Raw genomic sequence first — 12788 nt, forward strand, 5'->3', positions numbered from 1 at the left:
ACAACGGCCGCAAACGAGGAGGAAGGGCGAGTAGAACCCCTACCAATCCCCGCAGAGGCCGCACCCAGGCCAGGAGAAGCCGTGCACACTGCAAGCAAAGCAGAGGCGGGAGTCGAGGCGACAACCGCACGCATAGCTGAAGCGGGAGCCATCTCGATTCAAATTTCTTTTATACGTTTTTAATAGTGTAATTGTTGAAGGGGTGCTTGGATCATTAACTACTCATGAAGATTAATACTAGGTTTCTTTAAGGTGATAAGGGATCGTGCTCATATCAAGAGCTTGGTTCTAACTCGAAAGATGGAGAACATAGTAGAAGTTGTGGGTTTTCAACATGTAGAGTTACGTTAAATGTAGGGAGTTTGCTAGTATAGTGTTTTTGATTAAAATATTGAGTCAAGGAATAGTTTGGGGTCAAGAAGGAAATGTTTAAATTATAAGATTTACAAAAGGTTCAAGTGATGTTTGTAACAAAGTACCAAGCTAATGCAAGTACATTTGGTTTGTCAAAATTTTTGAAAGAAGATTAACGTGCCATGAAGTTAGAGAAAACAATGAAGATGAGGGATTTGTTAATTATGGGTCTATTAAAATATTTTGGTGGAACCCGCTATGTTGAAGTAATTGAAAATAAAGAGTACATTAAAGTAACTAACACATATTAATGCAAATTAAAGAAATAAAGCTTGTAAGTTGTAAATTTACCAAAAAAAAAGAGAGGAATTTATAGGAACTAAATGAGTTTACATGATAAAGCATAAAAGTGGTGCGATCATTGAAGGATGGAAAGCTAGATTGGTCGGAAAAGGATATGCTTAGAGGTTTGGTAAAAATTATGTAGAGATTTGATTTTTGCAAGGCATAACACAATGAAACTGATATTATCATTGTAACAAAGATATGATGAAAATTACACTAATTAGATGTGAAGAGTACATTTTTGAATGGATTCATTAAAGAGGAAGGATACGTGGATTACTAAAAGTATCCAAAGGAATACACAAGGAAGGATATGTGTATAAGTTGAAGAAAGTGCTATGTGATTTGAAATAAGCACTAAGAGTATGGTATTGAAGTATTGATACATGGCTTTGAGTAATTGGATAAATGTAAAATAGGTTTGAGATTGCAATATATTTCAAGAAGGAACATAATTAAATAATTTATGCATATCTATATGTTGATTATCTAAGCTACACGATAAGCATAAATATAACGAAGAAAGAATATTGCATCAATTGGAGTCTCATGTCAATTTTTTGATAAAAAGTAGCTATTTTTATTTACATGGTTATTACTTGAATCTATCTAATCTAATATTTTCTTGGCATAAAGGCGAAAGCCAATCTCATGGTAAATAAATTAATTGAATTTAGGGAAAAATTATAAAATAAGATGGACCATTCATATTTGAAAAGAAATGTAGAAGTATTGTTGAAAGCTTAATGTACTTAACAACTACAAGATTGAATATTATGTTTGCAATTTTATTTATTTCAAGGGAAATGTAGTCTATGAGAGTTAACTCTTACAAAGTAATATGCGTTTTCCATGAAAATAAATCTTATAGGGTACACACAGGAATGTTTTGTTGATAAACAACTAGATTTATCCTTTTATTACAATTATAGTAAAACTAAAAACTTCAAAACCTAGGTAAAGATGAAATAGTAGAGAGATAATAGAATGAAGTCACTAGAACACGTTTTTCTCCAAACATGAAATTTGTACATAAAGGAGGATAATATATTTGGTTGGTTGTTTGAGGGGCTTGAGTCAATCAAACCTTTGTTTCGACATTTCTACCTCCATGACAAATAGGATTTTTAAACAATATAGAGATGTGATAGTGATTGCTTCATAATGAATGTAATTTGTAAGAAGGTAATACTCCAATCCTCATTGGGATTGTGATTTTTTTTTGGGATGCCTTCATATATACACATGTTCATGTGTAGTGCTTGTTCAAAAAATTTGAACTCAGAGTTGAGGACATCATAAAATTGCTAGGAAAATAATATTTTGGTGTTACCTTTTTGTAATAGAATATTTTATATCAAAGGTTAGAGGGGAGGTTATGCAGTGTGAAATTGTAAGAGTATGCGAGTGAAATTATAGAAAGACATATATAGAAGTCCAAGATCATCATATGGTAGAAAAATAATGCATCAAAATGTTTTACAATAGAAGTGGATTGATTGCATGAAGTTTAGAGGAACAAATATCATTGCATTATCCAATAAAGAAGTAGAGTATGTTATATTATCAAGCATCCAAGTGATTTTGTTAAGAAGAGTTTTCAAAGATCTAGGAGAACATAGAACAATGATTTTTTGACAACATAAAAGCATTCCAATTAAATAAGAAGATATCATTTCATGTAAGGAAAAGAATACATAGAACATAAACACCATTATGTGAGATGAAAGTTAGTGTTATAGGTTTAGGAAAACAATTGATATATATAATAAATTAAGGACTAGAGATGCTTATACACTCATATTGAAGACATAGTCATAGGTACATCGTCAGATGGGGATAATGAAAATTTGATGTCAAATCAACAAAATGTGGATGAAGTTGACTTGTAGCTATTAAAGTTGTAATTGTTGTTGATGTAGTCCTAGCTATTGATGACGACAACAATTGTTGATGAAGTTCTATGCTACTCAAAAAGCTTCATGTGATCTACAACTCATTGTAAGTTTTGACTTACACATTTTTGGGATATATTTTATAAGATTTTATTTATAAAGCAATCACTTCTTTTAGAAGTTAGTTCTTTTGATTAGATAAAGTAGGAAGGGTTCAAACCCATTACAAAAATAACTATCAAGGCAATAAGGATGGATCTTGCGAGTGGTTTGGATAATAAATCAAACCGGACAAACAAAGCTAGGAATTGACTGGAAACAAGTGTCTTGGCCCTAAACAAATAACTTCTCTTTCTTTACATGAGAAAGTGGGAGAGTAAAAGAAACATGACCTCTCATTCATCTACAAACAACAGTCCAAGTGGTGTTATCATCCAAAATCCCATGAGGGGAGAAAATAGGAGGCCTCCTCACAAGACAACAAAGAACAAACGAAAGGGGGACACCAAAGGGAGAACGCAAAAGGCGGTGGCCAATATCCACCAAAGAAGATTAGACCAACACGTAAGTGGATGGAGAAGCAGGAAGAGAGCACATATAAGGAAGAACCACAATAGGGTTGTCAAGACACAACAAGGCTATCCCAAAAGGTAAATACTCATTAGAACATTGAGAGGATTCATTTGTCAAAAGAGACACAATCCTCAATAGCCAAATGAGCATTAGAAGCATTCTTCCACCAAGTGTTAGAACCCTTATGGCACCTTGATAACAATTTGAAGCCAAAATGACCATTAGGGAAGCACAATGACATCAAGAAGGGATGTCCTCATAATCAAATGGTTGAGTTTAAGGCTTGTCCCCAACAATTAGATCCACGTCTCCATGGAGAGGCATGGGGAGTTTGTCTGCAAAAAAACAAGCGAAGGTAGAATTCCTTGTGGAGGAAGTGGATTCAGCAACCTTCAATAACCAACCAATAGAGGTTCCAATGGCTTAACAACATGACACATCATAGGGTTGGAGGGTAGATTTGGAAATTGCATCTACATTGGACACTCATTAAGTGGTTTAGAAAGGGGGTTGAACATTTTAGTCCATGACTTAAGAGAGAGAATTCTCTCTTGAAGTCCTTAAGCACCCCAAGATCAAAATCCTGTTCTCCATAGAAACAAAGGGAACAATGAAAAATGCTTTAGCACTTGGGTAAATTTCCATCTTACCAACCTCTAGGGGCTGCCAAGATCCAAGACTTTAGAGGTTAGTTGTTGTCCATAGGAAAAATATTTTGTTTGAGAGAAGTTATTTTTAATGGCTTGTGATTATGACCCACATTTGTGGAAGTAGCAAAAACTCAAATTTTGAAATGTGAAGGTTGCCAATTTAATTTCTTGCAAGGAAAAACACATGAAACATAAACACCATTATGGAAGATGAAATTTAGTTTTATAAGTTGGGAATACAATAGGTATATATCATTACTGGAGGACTAGGAAAGATTTTACACATAGTTGAAGACAAAGTTGTCTATACATAAATTTGTCATGAATGGGGAGGGATTATTTGATGTCAAATCAACAAGATGAATTTGAATTGTAGTTATTAGCGGTGTAAATCTTGTTGACGTGGTCGTAGTTATTGATAAAGGTGTGAATTGGCGATGAAGTCCTATGTTACTTAAAACGTCTAAATGTGATCTATAACTGATTCAAATTTTCACTTAACATTTTTTGAAAGATATTTATAGGATTTTATTTATTAAGTAATCACTGATTTTAGATGTTAGTTGTTGTCCATAGGATAGGAATTTTATTTATTGAAAGTTGTTTTTAATGGATATTGATGGGACCCAAATTTGTGAAGGTTGCAAAAACTCAAAATTTTGAATGTGAAGGTTATCAATTAAATTCAAGGACTAGGTAGAATGTTAAGATTTTGAATTTTCCCCTTTTATTGTGCCTTTCCTCTAATATTTGCCATTTCCCCTACCATGTTGGGATTTTGAATATTCTCATCCTAGTGTCCTAATATATTTTTACTCCAATCCTCACACTTTAACACAGTGTGCATGCGATATTTGAATACATGCATGTTATTTTTGAAATTTGCATAGTGTGCATGCTTTAGGAAATAAGGCTAGGATGTCCAAGAAGTTTAAAGGTGACATAAGTAAAGGATACAAATGCTTGTTATAGATCACGAATGCACCCTATGGTAACAAGTGCATTGAAGGATGACATGTTCATCTCGTTGTTGATAATCATGTTCAACATTGCATCCAATCTGATACATGATTCTCTTGGATTATTAACACCTTGGTATTGTCCTTGTTAAAATTGTTGTTGCAACCTCTTGAATGTTAATGCATCTAATGCATTTACCTTCCCACTCAAACTTTCCCCCTAGCATTTATTTTGTGCTTTACTTAGTGACAACCTTTTTCTCAAGCTTTGTTTGAATTATACTTGAGTGTTCAACTTATTTCCTTCATTCAATCATTACTCTCTATAAGTGGGCTCGATTGATTAAAATTTTAAGAACAAGAATTAATATTTTGTTGTTTAATATGTATTCTATGATTCTAACTTCTAAGACAGGCATTTGGATTACATGCATTTATAACTCCTTGAGGTGTAATTTTCTTCATAATTAGATAATAATAAAAGCTTTATTGTTCTCACAAAATCCTAATTGTAGGCTCTACAAGAAAAAAAATTGTAATCTCCCTAACCCGATTGAAAATTTAGTAAAATCCCCAAAACCCTTGGGGGATGTAGTTTTCCCCGCTTTTAGTTGTGATTTTATTATTATCAAATTATGAAGAAAATCACACCTCAAGGAGTTACAAATGCATGTAATCCAAATGCCTATCTTAGAAGTTAGAATCATAGAATACATATTAAACAACAAAATATTAATTCTTGTTCGATAAATAATATTTATGATGATGGTGATTATTTTTTACATCCTTGAGATGAATTGGTGTATAAGACGTTTTAAAAATGCTTTATTTAGGTATATACTTCAACATATCTTAGACTTCATTATACATAATATTGTTGGAGTTATTCTTTATACTATTACTATCCCTTCAATTATCTTGCATTTTTGTTAATGATTAAACAATCTTAACACACCTAATATGGGTAGCTAGGTTGACTTGATGACATGTACAAGTGTCTGAGAGGGTTGAATAATAGATTGATTTTTTCTTTCTTAGGGTTCTTTGGAATATTTTGACCCAAGTAAAATATCACAACTTTATAATAGATGTCTATTTTCAATGTATATAATTTTTACCTAGCTAACATAAGCCTGCTTATTTAATGTAAAATGATAAAAGTAAATTTGATAATAATTTCAAGCACATAAGATTGAGGTGACATGGAATAGTTTTTTAATTTATAACCGCTCCTTCATATGGGTCCACAAATTGGGAATCAAGGCAAAGTGTGACACACAATTCACAATTTCCCCACAAAATTCTCTTTCTAATCACTTGGATGGCTAGTTATCGCCTTAATATGGCAAGTCAAGTCCACATATCTAGGTTACAATTTTGAAAGGGAAAATGAGCCAAAAGATTTAGTCAATAAACAAAAATTGAAAAAAATGTATATTTATGGATAATGTTGGTTGCTCAATTCCCTAAGACACTCTTGCATCATACACCTAGAGTAAGAAAGTGTGAGCTACTACTAACATGGTGGTTTGTAATATCTCAAGCCTTCTTTATTTGCCTACTCTAATTTGTAGATAGGCTATGTCTCATCTTGTTTTGCCAATATCCACTCTCCAGTTCTACTTTTAGAGGTCTATGCCTATGAAAATTTGCCCTCCTTTAGATTCTCATTTGCTTCCTAGTTAAAAAATTGAATCCATTTACTTCAATTTTTTGGTTCTCTTTTCCCTCATACATATTTCTTTTGTATAGTATGTATTCCCATGTTTGCGAACCATGCTATCTATATATCCACTCATAATTTGATCAATGTTTTTGATTAGGATAAGCAACAAAACAAGGGTGTTGGCCCTTTTATACAACCCATATGCAACAAAAAGAAAGGCAACAAAACAAGGGTGCTGACCCAAAACAAATCAAGGTCAGACAAGCCTTTAACAACAAGCCATAAGTCCACTGTTAGAAGCCTGCCAAGGCAACAACAACCCAAAACCCAACTTAAGAGCGGGGTGAAACACCCAAAACTGACACAAAGGGGTTTGGTGGGGGTGGGGGGAGAGGATTTCCCCTTTTGCCCGTGACAAACAATAGTCTACGCAATACTACTATTAGGGACATCAAAAGAAGAATCAAGCGGGGAGGTCCCCACAAAGTTTTTGGCTGCAATAACAACAGATTGCTGCAAAACAACATCCATAGCAGATTCACTAGGAGTAGGTTGATGTTGCAGAATAGAGCAGTAGGTGTAGGAGCCTTAGGGTTAGAGGAGCCCACATTAGCACAACCTCATTTTGGGAGTAGCCACCATCCTTTTATGAGGAGTCATCATAATCAAAATTAGAAGCTTTGGCAGTCAAGTTGTTAAATGTTTTTCCTAGCATTTTTTAAAGTTGAAAGGTCTTCTTGTTGTAACATCTCAATTTTTATGATGGATTTAAACAATTCATCCATGAATGCTAGTTGGCTCCTTGATTCACTTGCCTTTATTGACATTAGTGCTCAAATTGCATGGGGACACTAATCTTCCTAAAACATGCTCAAGTGTTTTCAGCATTTGATAAGCCTAGTGTGCACTCATCTCCTCCACATTCAATACCACCTTACTACCCTTTGATCGACACTTTCTTTAGTTGTTCTTTTTGATCAACAATTTGCACCTCTATCGTTCATCTTGAGTATTCTTCGTTTAATGCTTTGCATGCACACTTCCTTTTGCTCAAGCCCATCTAGTAAAATCTCAATAGCAATCATATCTTTTGTTTGATCATCCACAAGACTTTCTCCACCTCTTCTTTTGGATAAAAAATTCACACCTCTATCCTGCATCTCAAGTATTCATTATTACATGCTTTGCATGAGCTCCTCTTCCTACTCAAATGCATCCAAGAAAAGACTTCCATTTTTGGAAATTTTATAGCTTTGCCTAATGGTTTCTCCTTCACAAGATCTGATCTCTTGTCTATTCTCTTATTGTTGCTAGCTCTTCACCCATTGAGAACTCTCAACCTCTTCAACGAGTTCTAAATAAAATGTCAAACCATGGTTTTCTTCTTTCAATCTCATGATGGAATCTCTCAATATAATGTCAATTTAGGCGAGGTTGCGTAACCTCCTCCATTTCTAGATAACAATTTTAATTTTTTTATAACATCACTTTTTTAAATATATATTTTTAATATCAACTTTTAAAATACGCTCAATATTATTTTAAACTTTTATCATTGACCTATTGTAGATGATAATTTAATATAGAAACAATGTCAAACTAAACTTTTTTTAACAAATAAAAATCAAAATAGAAATAAATATTACTAGGACTATTCCAAAATAATTTAAAAGTCTTATTTTAATTTATTTTATTACAATTTAATCTAATAATAATTAAGTTTACAAGATTTAGTTGATAAGATTTTGGCAGTACTTTCAAATTTCATTTCCTGACTTAAAAATTGTATTTTTCTTGCAGGTGGGAAAGTGATGAAATTAATGGAGCATTTTTGTTTCTTTGTAGGTAATAAAGCAATGATATAGAGTCCAAGTAAGATATTATGTATACTTGTCCCATAAATATAAGTAGGTTTTGTAAAGTTATCATTTGCACATTTTAGTCTATGGGAAAATTATAAAATGAGCTTTATAGAGTTTATCTAGTTAATAGATAATTTTTGTATTTAACTCGGAAAACTTGAAAGCTTATTTATAATTTTTTTAAACGATATTTTTTAGAGAATTAATTTTCATTTAAAAGTTTGTTGAAAATATGATATAAATTTTATATATTTGTAATGATTCTGTATATTTAATATTATTTTTTTAACTTTTAAATAATTCAATTTTATTATTGATATCATAAAGGAAGAATCAATGTGAACATTTATTTATGTTATATTTTGTAAATTAATTTTTATTGAAACTATTGATATTTTTACATTGTAAAGGTTTTGAATATAATATTAAAATTATTATTAATTTAAAAGTTAATTTTAGAATATTTTTTTGTAAAAATATATATATTTTTAAGAAAATTTAATATTGTATTTAAATAAAGGGTAATTTTATTCTTTTTAATTTTTTAATATATTAACATAATTCTTAGAATTTAATAATCTATATAAAAATTATTAGTCAATTTTAAATCTTTCCATCTTTAGTGGTGAAAAAATATAGTTATTCAAAATGAAATTAAAATGTGATTAAAATTATAATTATACTTATTTATTGCGTAAAATTAATAAATTTATTAATATTAATAAAAAATTAAAGTATTATTATTATTATTATTATTAATTTTTTAGTTTCAAATGTGAGATTTTGTTTATAATAAATATTAAAAGTATGTTTCATAATTGATTTTCAAATATTGGAATTAATTTGTTTAAATGGTCTAAATTATATTTAAAAAATATGTTTTATATGCTAACGATAGAGAAAAGTTTTACAAGATAGATATACAAATTTTCTTTTAATTTGCATATTTTTTACAAGTTTTTTTTAAATGTTGAATTATTAGAATATTAATAAAATTCATTTGAAATTGAATCAATACCCTTCTTTTCATCTTAGTTTTTTTAATAAAATGTAAAATTAGTTGCATAATAAAATTTTATGGAAATTATTTTTAAAGACTTCATTATTCATTCTTTAGTAGTATGTTAATTTTATCCTTATAGTTATTACAAATATGGTTTAAGTGCATTTCTATTTTTTAGGTTTATTCTTTTTTAACAATTATGTAAATTGTTTTTGATAATAAAAGTAGCAAAACAAGGGTGTTGACCATGTATGCAAACAACTCGTAGGTATCAGAAAAGAAAAGACAACAAAATAAGGGTGCTAACCGTATACAAACTCAGGTTAGAAGACTATTGGTAAAAGATCCAACAAACTATCAACAACACAATAGCAAAAAGCTAGGATCCCAACTCGAGAGTGGGAAGAATCACCCACAACTCGACATGAAAGAGTTTGGGGTTGGGGAGGAGAGGGAGAGGGAGGGAGGTAGGGAAGAATTACCTTTTCGCCTATGACAAAGAACAATTTAGGCAATACTACTATTAGGAACATCATTGCAAGTTATACCATTTGCTAACTATAATTTTAGAGGTTTATATATGAAATGTCAATGCAATTATATTAGATAAAACTAAATTATTAGCAATAGAGACTTAAATGGAGCAAATAACAATATATCCTTTCTACCAAATCTATAGTCTAGAAAATTCCATGGAAAGTACATCTCCTAGTTCATATAGAAGTTTTAGACAACCTTACCAAAATATGAATATATATTCAAATAAACATGAATTATGGATTCATATAGTTGCAGATCTTCTGAGTTGAGATAAGAGCGTAATTGATCATATCATTAGAGTTTTCTTGTTGTCTAGTCTTTATAGACAATCTTTAGTCTAGGTAGAGAGCCCCACCTTCAAGCAAAAAATAACCATGATTAGATAATCACCCTAACAACTTAGAAAACATTATACATTGAAATCTGCTAAGAAAAATGAACTACATATATAACTCTTTGAGGGGAACCTATTATAACTTCCATTCTTTGGGACATGCGTAACTTTCACGAGAGGAATTAGGAGACCTTTACCACGAATTGCACCATGGAGATTTATACCTTGGATAATTTTTGACCATCTCAAGGTCCTCATAAGCATCTCTTTCTTGAGCAATGGCATATCTACTTGTTAGGTTGAATTTACAATTATAAAAACAGATGACTATACTGAAACACCATCTTAAGATTCTACAAGAGTGCTTATAAAATTTGATTATCAACATGCATTTCATGGATATCATCTTGATGTTTGTAAACGTTTGTATATACTTTCCTTGAAGATTCCTTCATTTGCTTACAAATATTAGAATGTTGGTTGATACTTTGCAATCCCATTTCTTCCTTCTTTCCATCCTCCTCTAGGACTAGCACTTATAATAAACAATCTCTAACCTCTTTAATCATTACAACCATCTTTAACTTGTAGTTGTATTCAACCAATAATAATTGTTTTTGATTAAAAGAAGCGACAAAACAAGGGTGCTGGCCCTATGTACAAACAACTCATAGGCGACATAAAAGAAAGGCAACAAAAGAAGGGTGCTGACCCTAAACAAGCTCAAGTCGGACAAGCCTTTAATAACAAGTCAAAAGACCACTGTTAAAGGCTTGCCAAACTAGCAACAACCTAAAAGGACTCAACTTAAGAGGGGAGAAACACCCAAACATGACACAAATGAGTTTGGAGGGGGGGAAGATTTACCTTTCCGCATGTGACAAACAACAATCCAGGCAATACTATTATTGGGAACACCATAAGAAGGATCAAGTAGGAAGATCCCCTCAATGTTTCTGTCCGCTACAGGAGCAGACTATTTGGGGAAGCGAACCCATACTAGATGCATATCGAGTGGTTTGGTGAGAGGGTTAAAAGAAGGTGTCTAGGTTTGATGGAGAGAGAGTTAACTCCCTAAGCCCACAACTTGCCCAACACCAAGTCACGATCATCAAAAGAAGTAAATGAAGCAATGAAAAAAACTTTAGCACAGGGATAAAGCTCAATGCTTTCAACAACGAAAGACTTTTAAGAATCACTCACCCAACGGAGTAGGTTAGGGAGAGAAGGCTAGAACCCAACAAATCTACTCACCAACCCACAACGTTGGTAGAAACCAATATTTTCTACCACATCTTGGCCACAAACTGCCATAGGGGAAGTCTTGGCATAAGGGAGAGGATGAGATTTCCCCTTGGGAGGATGAGTAGCAACAAATCTAACCACATGAGCAAAGCTTTGCCCACCAGCAGTCGAAAAAGGTCCAAAGAGGGACCTCAACACCCTTAGTAGCCTTGGCTAGACCACCAACATTTGAACCATGGCCACCATTCCAAGCAACGAGAGCAATAACACCATCCCCCAATAACAAAGAGGATATTGGCCCAGACCTAGCCCCACTTGGAAGGGACATGCTGGGCAAAGCAAGTCTAAAAAAATTGCTGTAGGAGTGGACATCACAGTCGCAGAGGGAGGAAACGACTGGGAACCAATACCAACCACTATAGCAGAAGGCGTAATAAAGGGCACAACCATAGCAGAAGCCCCGTTTGAAATCGGCAAACAGTCAAGAGTTTCACAACTCATGGTTTGTGATTAATAATGATACAATGGGTCCCTAGATGATTCTTGACACAACATATCTATTGAAAAATCACACAAACAAGTAAGAAGAGTCTTGCAATAAAAGCTTTAATCTTCCATATACTACGACCTGGTAAAATTACAAAAAAGGCTATAAAGAAACCCACCTTTGCTTGTTACCATACATAAACTTAGCCCACATGCATCAATATGAAAACTAATTTGTTTAGAACATGGAAGAAATATATCTTTTTACTCATCCAACAACATTTACAATTAAGATGATCAATTATCCTTTATTATAGATTTGAACATATTCTAATCTTTAACCTCTTGGCTCTTAAATAGTGACAGTTCCAACCAATGAACATATTATTTAATGAAGAAATCAACACATTTTTTAGATCTATAATACTAAATATCTTAATCTAATTGAACTTAAATTTTTTACTCAAAAACAATTTATAGAATCACTTTTGATTTCCAATCCAAACAATTTCTCTTAATAATTTTATGAATAACTATTTATGAATCTACCACATTCTCCAACTCTCTAATAAAACCACCCTTATATTTATCTTTACTTTATACATTATTAATTGTTTTCACAACTAAAAACTTCAAGCCTTCTAAAATAATGTACTCTCTTTATTTTTGACACATAAAATGTGTCTACTTACTTTGAGACACACTATTAGAATCCAACTTAAACATACTAACAAGTGCTGCAATGCAGCATAGTGCCTGCTATACTTGACAGAACAATTTTGTTGGGGTGATCTTCTAGGCAATAAACTTTTTCTAGACAATGCAAATTGTATGTAGATTTAGGTAAATAATTGAATGGAAACAATTTAAATGAAT

The 12788-nt window shown here is 32.1% G+C and overlaps 1 protein-coding gene across 1 annotated transcript in view; it reads left to right on the plus strand.

Moving 5' to 3' along the window:
• The window catches only part of LOC131049070 (flowering time control protein FPA), a 45191-nt gene extending 36699 nt beyond the window's left edge, over positions 1-8492 (plus strand). The window contains exon 7 of the mRNA XM_057983081.2: positions 8243-8492. The gene's annotated coding sequence lies outside the window, so the exon portion shown is untranslated. The remainder of the gene's footprint in view (positions 1-8242) is intronic.
• Positions 8493-12788: the final 4296 nt, after the last annotated feature.

The sequence above is a fragment of the Cryptomeria japonica genome, chromosome 4 (assembly GCF_030272615.1).
Source record: "Cryptomeria japonica chromosome 4, Sugi_1.0, whole genome shotgun sequence".
In the NCBI taxonomy this organism is placed as follows: Eukaryota; Viridiplantae; Streptophyta; class Pinopsida; order Cupressales; family Cupressaceae; genus Cryptomeria; species Cryptomeria japonica.